At 41.1% G+C, this 13,765-nt stretch overlaps 1 long non-coding RNA gene across 1 annotated transcript; it reads right to left on the bottom strand.

Annotated features, from left to right (window-relative positions):
- Nucleotides 1-6,647: 6,647 nt before the first annotated feature.
- LOC136290507 (uncharacterized) lies at nucleotides 6,648-13,434 on the bottom strand. Its single transcript, XR_010721159.1, has 3 exons — nucleotides 13,346-13,434; nucleotides 11,235-11,373; nucleotides 6,648-7,723 (listed from the first exon to the last, which is right to left on the bottom strand). It is a non-coding gene; the product is annotated as an uncharacterized lncRNA (long non-coding RNA).
- Nucleotides 13,435-13,765: the final 331 nt, after the last annotated feature.

Below are 13,765 nucleotides of genomic sequence, written 5' to 3' on the forward strand. Positions count from 1 at the left end.
TTCATGTCACACCATACTATGTTGGCATTTCCATTTGACATGCAGACTTGACAGTTTTAATCATAGCCATGAACTACAGATGTTTTTAAAATACAGGATAGAGGGAAATAGAACCTGTGCTGAATGTCTGTTCCCGGTCTAAAAAGGACTGAGATTTACAGTCATATGGACAATTTTCCAGCTGTGCTAACAAGGGAAAGAGAACATACTGAGGTGCTCTGTTCTTTATCTTTCAAGCTAGTTTTGAAACCTCCAAACAGAAATAATTTCTCTGTTTCTAGAGACCAGCTGTTCAACAAGAGGTGGGAAATGAAGGGAGAAAAGGACAAGCAGCTTTGAAATGATATTGGCATGGCTGAATTGTATTAACACATCACCTGGCTGACAGCATGTAAAGTACAAGACAATTCACAGAGGATTTTCCCATTTGTGCATTTCTAAGTACATACAAGAATATTAATTACACTATCCTTTATCTAGTCTCTCTGATGATAGACATAAAACCAAATGTGACTGGTGGGAGTTATCCTTCATCTGAGTAACAGACTTGCAGCGGCTGGGGTCCAGAGTCAATGCTGACACTGTGGAAAGGTGGCCGAAGTGAGGCTAGATTACATAGGAAGGCAAGTTCCAGGCACTGTCCAGCCAGGAGCAGCTACTCACACAGCAGCCAACAAGAATTACTGCACACGAAACCACCCATCCAGTGCTGTGCTGCTGAGGAGCACCTGGATACAACCACCACATCAAAATCCAGCCTCCCTCAAAGGCATCTCTACTTATGACAGACCCAGACTACTGCCTGGAAATCCTTCTCCATATGTGCTTTTACATGGCCTCATTGCTAAGTATATTTTAGTGCTTTGCAATCATGTGCTGGGCTAACATCACATAAAATTTTCATATAAGAATTGTTATTCCTCTTCTGCTCTTAGGAGGGAGAATGTGACATTTAGAGAGCTTTTTTAGTTAAATGAATGATGTTTCTGTGTCAGAGACATCAGGCCAAAAACTATGTTCTATTTGGAGGAATGAGCAATAATTTAAAATGACCCTTAACTTCTGCAAGAGTTGTGCCCTCATTCTGAGCTACTCTCCAAAATGCATCTACACTGGCAGTTATGACTGAGACAAAGGATCCCTTGTTCTCAGCCACCTAAACAACCCTCCCTGCATCTGCATCTTGCTTGTCAGCACCAGCTTCCACATCATTCTCCTCAAACCTCCATTCAGCTCTGATCTCTAGTTGAGGACAGCAAAGGCAGGAAGAATAATGCCATGTGGGATTGCTGTTCACCACAACCCATACTTGCCAGCTGCAGCAACCTGATGGACTAAGTGTATCACATAACTTCAGAAAAGCTTCTGGGCTCAGACTGAATGGCTGCTGAGGCTTGTACTTATAGGAGTCTTTTTATAGGCATCTACAGATTTGGAGATTGAAAGTGACCCTAAAGTTTTCTGTAATTACCAGATGTTTTCTTATCCTTCCTGCACACCTGTTCTCCAGCTGGGGCTAACAGAAGTTCTAAATCCTCTCAAGCTGAAGGGCTTTGTTTACCCTTGTGATAAAAAGCTCCCCAGTGTCTTAGGAACAGCACTGTTAACTCCACCCAACACCCTAGAGAGTGTCACTTACAGTTCTCAGGCCAGGCCACAGAGCATCAGGGAAATAATGACTGAGACCTGGAGTCTGAGCATGGGAAAGCAGTGCAGAGAGCAGGAATGAGTTGGACATGCATGTGGATGTTTGAGTTGTTAAGGACACACACTCCAGTGCTCTGTAGCAGTTGTGTTTCCTGAGGACTTGGGGCACTGTGCCAAGTACACAGCACCCATATAGATCTGAGAGCAGCCTGTGTTTCAGAATGTCTGTGTTTCAGAATGCTTTCCTCCACCTCCAGATCATTTTACCAGCCAAATGGGAAATGAGTGTCTCTGAGCATCTTTCCAGAAGCCTCTGAACTGATGCCTTCATACAGCAAAACTGAACGGGTACATACACCTTGTCCTTTTCACCTTGGTACTTGCACTACATGAAGTATTTGCCTCACCTTTGATGATTCTTTGGATGCCCACTGGCCTTCTGTCTATTTACCAAAGCAGGAAATACCTAAGTAGGAACAAAGCCAAGTTAAAGTCTGACACAGCAATAGTATCTGGCTGATACCAATATTATCTGCCTTGGACTTTTTAACAATCATTAATGTTAACAAAAGTGTTAAGTTCTGTAGGTAGATGTCCCTTCTGAAGTTACACCACTGAGCTGAAATTTAACCCTGCTTCACATTTCCAAAAGTCAATCAGGTTGTCATTGAAACAATGGACTAAAATCACCAGACCTTGATCTATTCCTGTTTCTATTTGAAGGTGATAAAGAGTTGATTTTATGTAAGATCTCATCAGTGTTCCTGAGTCAGCATGATTGTTCTGGACTTCCTGGCATTCCGACAAACTGGGCAAGTAAGGTTATTCAGGAGCTTAGAGCTGGTATGGATGGAAAGGGAAAGGAGACAATATGCTGCCACCTTTTGGTTATAGAACTGAGAACAGATCTGGGCAGACCTCTCAAGTGGAAATTAAGACATCTATGCTCATCTTCTGTAATGAAACAGCCTGAAAGCCCAGATGCTGCAAGATGCATCCCTTCATGTTCTAAACTGTTGCTATAAGCTTAGCTCACCTATTTCACATTTTTTCAGTCTTGCTTGAACTAAATAATAATTATCAAGCAATAATTAATATTTTATCTAATTTAAAACATAAAGGCTTGACTTCTCTCACCTAAAACTAACCGTTTGCATCACTAAACTGATTTGAGGAACACAGCTGCAAGAAATAGAAGGTACAAGACCTCATGAATTAGTAGCTTGTAAAAGTAAGTGACTGCATGTCATGACTTCTGACACTTTCATTACTACGTTTGTCATCAGTACTTTACAAATTCAGCTTTAACTGTTTGAATGAGATTTTCTGTGCTGGCTGACTGTTGAGGACCTGAAGGGTATTTTGCTTGCTTGTTTATTTAAAAGAATGGTTCAGCTGTTTATGAGAATAAAAGATTGAAGAATGGCCATCGTAATAAAAGGAATGCAAGGCTTCTCTGTTAAAATGCTTGTGCACCTCCTAGTTTGATGCAGAACCTCAAACTTTAGCAGGGAACCTCTGTATCAGGGATGTGCTTCTCACTGCTCCTATGAATCATTGTACAAATTCAAGTGAAAGCCTCAGTTTAAAAATGTTCTGTACAAACTTATGGGGGCTTGTGAGTTTTAAGTCCAGGAATGTTCTATTACTTTCTGCTCCTGTGAGCCAGAGGCTCTTTATTTACATTTACTGCACGCATAGATTCAGTGAGCATGCTGCATCCTCATGCACAAAGATCCATCAAACACTTGACTTCTTCATTCTCACTGCTGGCTCTGAGCTCTCAACCTCTACTCCTGACATAAGGATAACGTAAAGGTGGATCCTGTCTGCCTGTACTGCAGAAGAGGAATTCTCTAATCACTACCAAAGCTGTGTTGGTGGGCCTGTAATGTCCACCTGGAGCAGCTGCAGCCACTCAGGCAGAGCAGAGCAAAGCAGAGCTGTGCAGCAGACCCAAACCTGGCCCTGCTGCCACCTCAGGCCGTTGTTACACTTCACACATGGGTGCTCATGCAAGATGTCCCTATCTCAGGAGAGACCTGCAGAACTGTAGTACACTAATGGTGCCACCCAACACTGTCTGCGGCACATACCCCACTGTTCTGCTGCACCTTGAGGAGTTCCAGGCTCATCTTGAGGAGTTCTAGGCTCTCCTGCCATTTGGAGGAGTATCCGGAGGACTACAGGCATGAGAAAACCACTAGGAATTACCTTGTTTATGCACTCATCACTCACTGACAGTCCCAGCAAAAGCACTCAACAGCTTCCAGACACTGTCATATAGAGATCAAGAACCTGAAGAACAAGAAGCCTGTTGGTAGGAATTTTGAGGCAAAACAATCCCTCCCCTATGTGTTATCACTTCTTCAAGGGGTTTAGCTCCCTCACCCATCAGGAAAAGGATGAGAGGAACAGATTTTACCTTGCTCTTTTCAAGGAGGGAAGCGGTGCAATGAATTACAGTGCTTAATCTCTCAGGGTGAGGGGCATCCTGTTATTTTTCACAGGTCAGGATCACATTAACCATCTGGGCCAGTGGTGGGAAACAGCAAGACACATCCTTCCAGAGCTAAATGAGGCCTCTTTTTCCTACCAGCAAATTTCCCCTAAGCCTCTTGGCAACCAGAACTCCTCCTCTCCATCTCAGCACTTGTCTTTCACACACCTCATGAGACATTTTTCACCCATCTTTCAAATAAAGGAGGTTTTATACATTTAACCTACATGCTCAATGCCAGCACGGACACATACTGAAGCCATATCAGGGTAGAGAGGCAGAGGAATACCAGGACCACTGGGCCTGCTAGAAAAATTTCAAGAAATGGTCTTTTCTTTTTTTTTTTTTTCTTTTTTTTTCTTTTTTTTTTTCTCCTTCTACCACTTTTCCATCATTTTAAGGGAAGCATATCCAGCTTGTTGGCACAGAGCTGAATATAGCAACTCAGTGAACAGGATGGACCATGGTATGGAGATGAGTCAGGATTGTGTGATGAATCAGATCTTGTCCAGAGAATCCTGGCTCGTTTGTTGCAGACAGTGAACACAATATCTGCAGGAGGAAAAAAAAATGGTTCCAGGTTAAGACATTTGTATGCAGCTCAGAAGGACTGGGTTCTATTTTTGTCCTTCTCACAGACTACTAAATTAGCCACTTAAAAACCCATTTTTCATGGCTGGCCATGAACTGGGTACAGGGTTTTGCTGAAAGTCTAAATTCTAATCTTATGCTTTTATGGCTAAAAATGTAGCTGCAATGTAATGTAATTAGCTGTAATGCTATTTTCTCCTTAATTTATGAGGATGTTATCAAAATACACTGAATGCCATTTGTGAAGCTCTCAGCTCCTACCCTGTTGTCTATAACTGAAAAATACATAACAAAACTGGTAACTCTGCCTTCACAGCAGAATTTGAACAGTAAGCAGTAAAGCATGGAGTCCCATATCAAGCACCGAAAAGAGAACAAAATATTGAAGAGTGGCTCCTTAAGTGACTACTGTCCTCTCTGGCCACTAATGAGCTCCTGTCATTAATGACTGCCTTGCAATCAAATACAACAGAAGGCAAATCAAAGTTCTGAAAACAACACAAATCCTGGCAATCTTTAGCTGCAGAATGCTTGACTTTTCAGTCTTAAAAGCTTTCATATTATTTTTGTCACCCTATGACACAGCTCAGTGCCAGTGAGTCTGTTGTATCTGACAATCAGATTGCTGTTTAGTGTCTCCCTACTATGCCTGACCTCCTAATGATGGTCTCCTAAGTAGGATTTGAAGACACTTTAAGAAATAATATGAAAAATTTATATAATTAGTTTTTCCAAAGCATTTACTGATTTTTAAAAAATTACTAAGGATTTTAAATTTTCTCATTTTTCTCTTTCCTCTTTTGCTCTTCTCACTCCCCTCCATCAGTTTGAAAAGTCAAGTCCATGATGTTGCCTTTGAAAAGGGCGTTAAGAGCTGCCAGAACATTTTCCTGGAAGCTACTTCACATCACCCAACACTAAAAAATGGATTAACGGACTAAGCTGGATTTAAACATCTTCCTCATTAACAATACTGTAAATTGGGAAGAGCGCAACATTGTTTTTATCTCCAGCTTTCCCCTGCTCGGTTTACCCAGTTTATCTCTCTTTCAGAAGAGTTAAATTCCAGAGGGTGATGAGGCACTGGGACAGGTTTTCCAGGGAATTTGGGGATGATGTCCTGCCCCTGGCAGTGTTCAAGGCCAGGCTGGATGGGGCTCTGATCACCCTGCTCTAGTGGAAGACTGCCCATGGCAGTGGGTTGGAACAAGATGATCTGGAATGTCCCTTCCAACCCAAACCATTTTATCATTCTGTGAATCTTCAAGGGGAAAAAACATCCAGTAAAAACCACCAATGAGATGCTGGAGAAATTAATTAAAGACCTGCTTCATCTAGTTTTCTTACCTGGCCCTAAGCATAGAATTTCATCTATGCCAGTCCTTTGCTGCCTCGTTGTTAAACAGGGTAACACATGTACAAATCTTGTAAAATAGTGAGAATTCGTTTTAGCTGGAATTGAGTCAGTACAATCCACTGGCAAGCAGAACCACACCAACGGATACCAACAGTACATGTAAACCAAATTTATGCCATCTGAAGCTCCCTGTGAATGTGTTCATAAGGATATCACCTCAGTTACTAGAATACAACAAAAGCCTTGCTGAAATCAAAATAATAACTTTTTTTAAAAAAGCAAGAAAATTCTCAGCACATCATACTAATATGAGTTAATTTACTGGTTCTATAATGGATATGCAATATCAATTTGTTCTGAGAGTAGAAATGTCTCAATAATTAATGAACAATCACATACAAATATTCTAAGTCAGCCTGCAAAAGCTGCAACTTTGTAATCTATTGTTACAGTTCTGGAGGAAATCCAGCCATGCTGAGAAAATCTGTGCTGAAAAAGAGAATTTGGAAGGAGAGGCGATATATTTTATTAGATGAAATCAGACCAGGACTGTAAGCCTGAAAGATTGTTTATTTTTCCAATTATATCTGATAAAATATAATTATGTTTTGCTACAAGCCTAGCCTTTTTTACAGATTACAGAAATATTACTTTAAAAGTAAAGCATTTGCAAGAAACACTTGTACAATAAAACCAATAAAGCTTAAGATAACTTACAAGTGAGAAAAGATTTATAATAATTTATATTGTTCTCTACATAGCTCCAAAGTTGTGGAGTCAGCTAGTAATCTTCCCCTGCTTATTTGGATTTTCCTCATAGCAATGAGAAGAGCGAAAAAAAAACATTTTTAAGTGTTTTTTCAAAAACAAATATAGGTGGAGAGAATTCACTGGCATAAAAATCCTTGAAAGGCCTTCACTTTGTATTATCTTTAAGGGACAGTAGTTGAAGTTCATAGCATCCCTTAAACTATAAGAGATGTTTTGATTTCAGCCAGATTCCTCAGACGTGTTTATCTTGTCATGGTATTATGATATTTGGAGGTGTCTGCTTTGCTTTTTTTTTTTTTTTTTTTTTTTTTTTTTTTTTTTTTTTTTGCTACTGTAATCTGTCTTTTTCAAAAAAGACTCCACTTCTCACAGCAGAATCTGAACTAACACCAGAGATCTTTACTGTCAGGCACTAACTGGTATTTATTGTTTATTCAGACAATCTGGAGAGATGGGTGAATTTTTTCTAATTTTTTGATTAATGATTTTCATCAAATTTTGCGTGTATGTGTGCATGTGTGTGAGAGAATTCTTTGACTTTATTCTTGGAACTCAAGCAAATACTGCCTTAAGGAATCTCTCTGTTAATTATAAGAGTAAGAAATACATCAGCAGTAACTCTGGAAAGCTCACTGGGTCAGGAGCTACTACTAAAAGCAGGAAATTTTGTCAGTCAGAGTTATCAACTTCTAAATTTGAGTACTTCTATCTTGTGCTGCTATCACTGTTGACCACGATTCAGAGGAGGCAGAGATGGGCTGTGAAATCCAAGTTCTCCACTGACTCAAAGAGTTTCAGGCCCAGCTACATCTCCCAAATCACACCTGGAACATCCAGCTGTATCACACATGGAGTATCTGGAAGAGTGGAAAAGGGCACATGTAACACAGTGCTGTGTAGTTAAGACTTAGATACTGTAACTCCAATCCAGATATTTCAGTGTATCCCTTCTGTGCCCCCTGGGCTTTTAAACTCTCTTCAAGTGTTCAGTGTGGGATCTATGACCAAAAAAACCCCCAAAAAACCCAACCCCCCAAAAACTCAAACCAAAAAAACCTATTAAAAACACAAACAAACAACAAAACAAAAAAAAAGCCACCACCAAAACCAAACCATTTATCTTCTACTTTATACAATGACACACAAAAAATGATCTTTTTTGAGAAAGCAAGGGCTGGGCAGCCAGTCTCAAATGGTTTGAAAACTGGCTGGATGGCCAGGCCCAAGGAATGGCTGACATACAGCCAGTGAAGAACACAGTGTATGTCAGATGATGACACAGAATGCACCCCCAGCAAATTTATGAATGCCAAATTAAGGAGTGCTGACATGAGGACTGGCAGAACTCAATCCAGAGAGATCTTGATAAATTTGAGGACTAGGCCAAGAGACACCTCAGGTTTGATGGAAAAACCCAGGCATGAGGACAGGTGGGAAACTGGCTGAGCATGAGCCCAGGAGAAGGACCAAGGAATCACACTCATGCCAGGCAGAGCACAAGCCCATTCAGGCCAAAAGTGCATTCTCACTGCAAATAATGCAAACTGCACCCTGGACTCCATTGAGAGGTGTGGCAAGGAAAGTGTTACCCTACAGTCATTAAAGCAGAGAAATGAAGAACAAAAAAATTGTTACAGAGGCTGAAAAATTCTACGCTAATTCAAAGTTCATTGGTTTGCAAAGAAAGAAGAGAAGAAGCTGTTCATAAAAATGGGTGTAGTCTAGTTGAGAAATTAGAAGACAGCAATCCTTCCCAGAGCAATGAGTTTCTGGAATACTCTTCTGCCTTCAGCAGCAGGATAAAACAGTCAAGTCAGTTGCAACAAGGAGTTTAATAGCTTATGAAAAGACTGATGTAATAATGTTGCACGTGACAGCAAGTGTTCATGTAGGACATCTCATCCAGTCCTACATTCCTGAATTCTACATGCATGGAGAGGGATAAAAATTGAAATAAGATAAAGAATAGTTTCTGCAACATAATAAAGAGGGAGAGAATAAAGGAAAGAAACTTATGGGTGTTGGCAAACAAAGTGCCAGGGGGTAATGAAGAGGGAAGCATTCTTCCTTGAAAACTTCATGATTTCCTTGTGGAAGATGACAACATTGTCTCAACATGCCCTGATGTCACAACCTTTAATACCTCTCATTTCACAGCACAATTTCATTGTGACAGCTGCTGAAAGCATTATGCCTCCAGCAAAATAACAATAGGATGTTTTATACACTGTATGCCATGAGATGTCAAGTAACAGATGATCCAATGCAGGGCCTTTCTACCATTTGGCCATATCATCATAAGTAGAGACAATTTGAAAGACAGTGCATGGGCAAATATACGACTTTAAAACAACGAATTTATTTGTGTGCAACACTTTGTGTTTTAGGTCCTAGGGGTTTTTCAAAATCTCTAATGGTCTTTAATTTTGCACATTGTTAGGTCTGATTGATGATATTTGGACTGCTCATAGTGATGGTGTTCTTAGAAGAAATTGAGAAGTCAGTTGAACTCTGCATCCATAGTTTCATGTTTTAAACAACAATTTTAATTCTTCCTTTTGTTACATTAATACATTAAAAATCTTACTGAAATCAAGAATAAAAGAAAGACAATGGAAGAGGTGGCAAAGGCAACCAAACAGATCTGCTTCCAAACAGATGGACGTTTCCTCAAGGATGGAACATCTCAGGTAAGTGTGCTGCTTTACAGAGACCTCAACGAAATTGTTTCATCACTGGTGACCTTCAGTGTTCAGGCCCCATTAGCCACATATCAGAGTCCAAAGTGGGAGTGTATCAAGTTAAACTGCTCTAGAGCAAGATAGAAGGGAAATTACTGTCCTGAGTTCAACTTCTCCCTCTTCATGGGCCTTTTTCATTGTAGGTCTTAAGTCACTACATCATTTTGAAATTTATTTGAGAGGGAAAATAATCACAATCATGTGGCTGAAGTTGCAAGAGGGTATGACAGCAATGCAAGCATAATCCTGGACACAGGCAGCTGGATGGAGCACCATTGAAACAATTACTGCCCATCATGCCATGCCAATTCACGGGACAAGATGTACCAGGACATTTTTCATAGCTTTTATCTTTATTTATCTTTATTTCTGCCAGGGGCTTTGCCTGCCAGGGAAGGGAGCTGGCTATGTCACAGCGGACACAGGAGGTTCCCATAAGGAAGCTTTGCCTTAGACTTGAGGAAATCAGATAATCTGGCTTTATTTGAGTAAATTCTCAGCCAGTGTGTCCTTTCAGACCACACTGCTACAGCAGTCTTAAAATGGGTCAAATAAAACTCCCACACAAAATGATGCACCCACACAATTGCATTAACCCATAATAAGCAGCATTTTACAAACTGAATTACTATGTACAATGTATTTACAGGTCTTCAAACTGACATTAAATACTATTTTATAAAATCAACTACTGCTTAATAACATTTAATGTGTACCTTAGACCCAGACAAACCTCTGTTGTCAGTTACCATAAAGGATATTAGACTTGTACTACTACCAGTTACTCCATTAGTGCCCCTGACAGCTCTAAACCCTTAACCCCACAGTAAACTTATATGCCAGCCTGATATCAAAGGTTAAAATTTATCTTTTCTGCTTTGAAAACCTAGGAAGCTGCTCTTTAAAAGCATATTGAAAAGATTTGGTATTTAGAACTCAAGATACAAACATAAAAGTTCACAGAAAAGCTGTTATTCAGTCCTGATGGCAATGTTGGGGAAGCAGGAGTATAAATTATATGATAATACACAATCTACTGTTTTGTCTGCCTTCCTAGGCTGGCCCCTGTCAGCATGGCATGAATCACAGCCTAAAGCCTTGTTGGCTCAGACACTGCCATACTTGCCATTGCAGGATGAGGTGCCAGAGGGAACTTAGTGCCACTGCTCATGCCAACACTGTGTTCAATGCACATGCCTCAGCACTTCCTTAAAATCCGTAAAGCAGATTCTTGTTCACTCATAGATCAATGCCAGCACCAAACTGAAACCTCTGCCTACGAGTGTACCAGATGCTGTGCTGCTTTCCCTAGAACCAGGGTAACTCCAGGCTCTATGGCTGGAACATCCTGCTGGGTACAATTACCCTGAACCTGACAGATAACACAGCACTCTGCTATGGGTAGTGCAGGAATAGATAGATAGATAGATAGATAGATAGATAGATAGATAGATAGATAGATAGATAGACAGATAGATAATATTTCAACAGGTAAGAAGCTAAAACTGCAGGTTGGCAAATTCATGGAGCACTGGTTTTGGTGTGAGACAAAGTTGCACCTCTCTTAAAACAATTATAAAGCAGATTCAAAGAAATGAACCCTTGCCTATGTCTGGCTCTTACTTACATGAATACTGTCATGACTGGGTGAGTAAGTCCAGGGTGTCTCTCCCTGGTTAATTTTGTAGCTCCAACTCTTCTCAACAATTTCATATTCAACATCACCACCTTTGAAAGAGGGCCCTGCAACTTAGAGGAGAAAACATCTGCAGACAGTTATCTGTGCAATGCAGTATCTTGAGGGATATAAAGCATTCCAGAGAAATCAAGTACACCCTTTCCAGCTCCAGAAATCCCTGAGGAATGAGCCTTTTTATATTTGTCATATCACTCTGAAAATCACTACTCAAGCTAAACAAAATTTAGCTTAAAAATAATGAAGAAAGCACTTCATTACAACAGAAATTTAAGGTACGAGTAGCTGGCAGGACAAAAGCTCTTACAGCTGGCTGTTATTTTGTCTTAATCTCCAGAGTGTCTGATGCCTCTTCAGTTAAGAGCCAGAGAGGGACAAATTTGCAGGTGATAGGGCTGGAGCCAAACTGACTATGCAAATCATTGCGTTCCAGATACATATCACAGAATAGGCTCCCTTCTCAAGTCACACTTCAGATAAAAGCCCAGAAGTGATCACAGCAGCTCAGACTAGATGGCCATGCAGCTCAGTGCTTTAACACTGACAGTGTCCAAAAACAGATGCCCCGAGGAAAGCACAGGAACAGTGTGTGTAATAACCCTTCCTTAGCTTCCATCAACCTGCAGTTCGGCTTTCCTGAGAAAGCCAGCACCAAATCCCACAATAACTTTACTGAAACAGAGCTAGCCTTTCAAATGACGGCCAGTCCAGCCACCTGAACTGGTGGAGTTCGTGCCATCTCTCAGAACCAGGTTAACTGTTACAGTTACTGCTTGAAGAAAACCAGCGGTGCAAACGTTTTCTGATTTACTTCCCCCAACACAACTTTTACAGGAGTTGGTTACTTTTCTGCACGATTAGAAGGTGAAAACATCACTAGTTTTCCTTGCTCAATTAGATTTTTTTACACTATCTCATGGATTTTACCTGATAGATAAGCATGTACCAAAGACTCACCAATAATGGTGCGTACCTTTAACAGCTGGATATAATTAATGGAGGACAAAGATTAGTGATAGTTACTAGCGATAATTACATGTTGATTATATGACTAGACTAATACAATTCCTTTGCAGCTATTTTTAACCTTTTGCTTTAATTTTCTATTCTGTTTCAAATTTAATAATTTACCTCAGTGTCTTAGTTACACTATTTTTTTTTCTGTACAAACTAACAGATAAATAGTTACTCTTGGATAAGTAATTCCCCTCCAGCTACACACTGAACTCACATACCAAGACAGAGGTCAACAGAAATTCTGGATATTTATGTGCTACACAAACTGCCTCAGCTTTGATTCTGCTGTTCTAAAACATCAGCTCACTGCATACAAAAGGTCTGTCTTAAATCTGATTTGAATATACATTGTTTGATGGTAGCAACAAAATGAATGATGGGAAAAAAATCACAATGTACTAATACATAATTTATACACACAGAAACTCTGCCTCAAAGTACTTGCACACTGACAGAAGTCATAGCACCCAAGAGCTGCAGACACTCTGCATTTTGGATATCAGTAACACGAACAAAATAAAAGACTCTGTGATGCCATGTTTGGATTTGATATTAAGAAAAACATTTTCACTGAAAGGGTAGTTAAGCATTGGAATAGGCTGCCCAGGGAAGTGGTGGAATCGAGTGAAAGTGTTTAAAAGACGTGGAGATGTGGCATTTGGTGACATGGTTTAGCGGTGGCCTAGACAGTGCTGAGTTGACGTTTGGACCCGATCTTCGAGATCTTTTCCAGACTGAAGAATTCTGTGATTCTTTATTGAGGAAATACAAAGCACCTCTGCAACAACTGCTCTGCTCTCCCAGACAAATCAGGTTGTAAACAACAGCATAACGCTGTAGAGAAACCGTTTTCATTCAAAAACTTAGGAGAAAGAGATCAGCAGAATTTACTCTGCACTCCTGTAACTCCTGTATTTCAATTTCAACCAGAAATCAAACTTCAACACGCTAAAATGAACCGTTTATGCTGCACTTGAAAGCCCCTGAATCTTACAGGATTTAGGCAACTGATTAAGTTTTCATACTTTAATGAGCCGAATCGCTAGGGAACACGAATGTATGCGCTGCGGGTTTCTGTGTGCCTACCCCCTGTGCTACGGCCACCGAGGTAATCCCCTACACGGCTGAAGCGCCCAGCACGCCAAACTCCGGGGGAAATCGTGGAGGAGATCATCGGCCCGTCAGAGGCAGCACCTCGGCCGGCGCTCTCCGCCTCGCCCGAGCTGCTCTGGGCGGGCAGGGCTGGCAGCTCTCGAGGGAGCCGCGGCCCTGGCTTAAAGCATTTTAAGGAGGCATTAGCGCCAGGGAGCGGCGCTGGGTGGGAGCACGAGGCGGCGGCGGACAGGGCGGGAGAGGCGCGGAGGGCCCGCCCTGGGGGCTGGGGGACTGTGAGGGACGGAGACGTGGTGCTCCGGGAAGCGCTGCGCCGGGAGACGCGGGGGCCA

Source organism: Chamaea fasciata, unplaced genomic scaffold (genome assembly GCF_029207755.1).
Source record: "Chamaea fasciata isolate MVZ Bird 193981 ecotype frontalis unplaced genomic scaffold, bChaFas1.0.hap1 SCAF_6, whole genome shotgun sequence".
Lineage (NCBI taxonomy): Eukaryota > Metazoa > Chordata > Aves > Passeriformes > Sylviidae > Chamaea > Chamaea fasciata.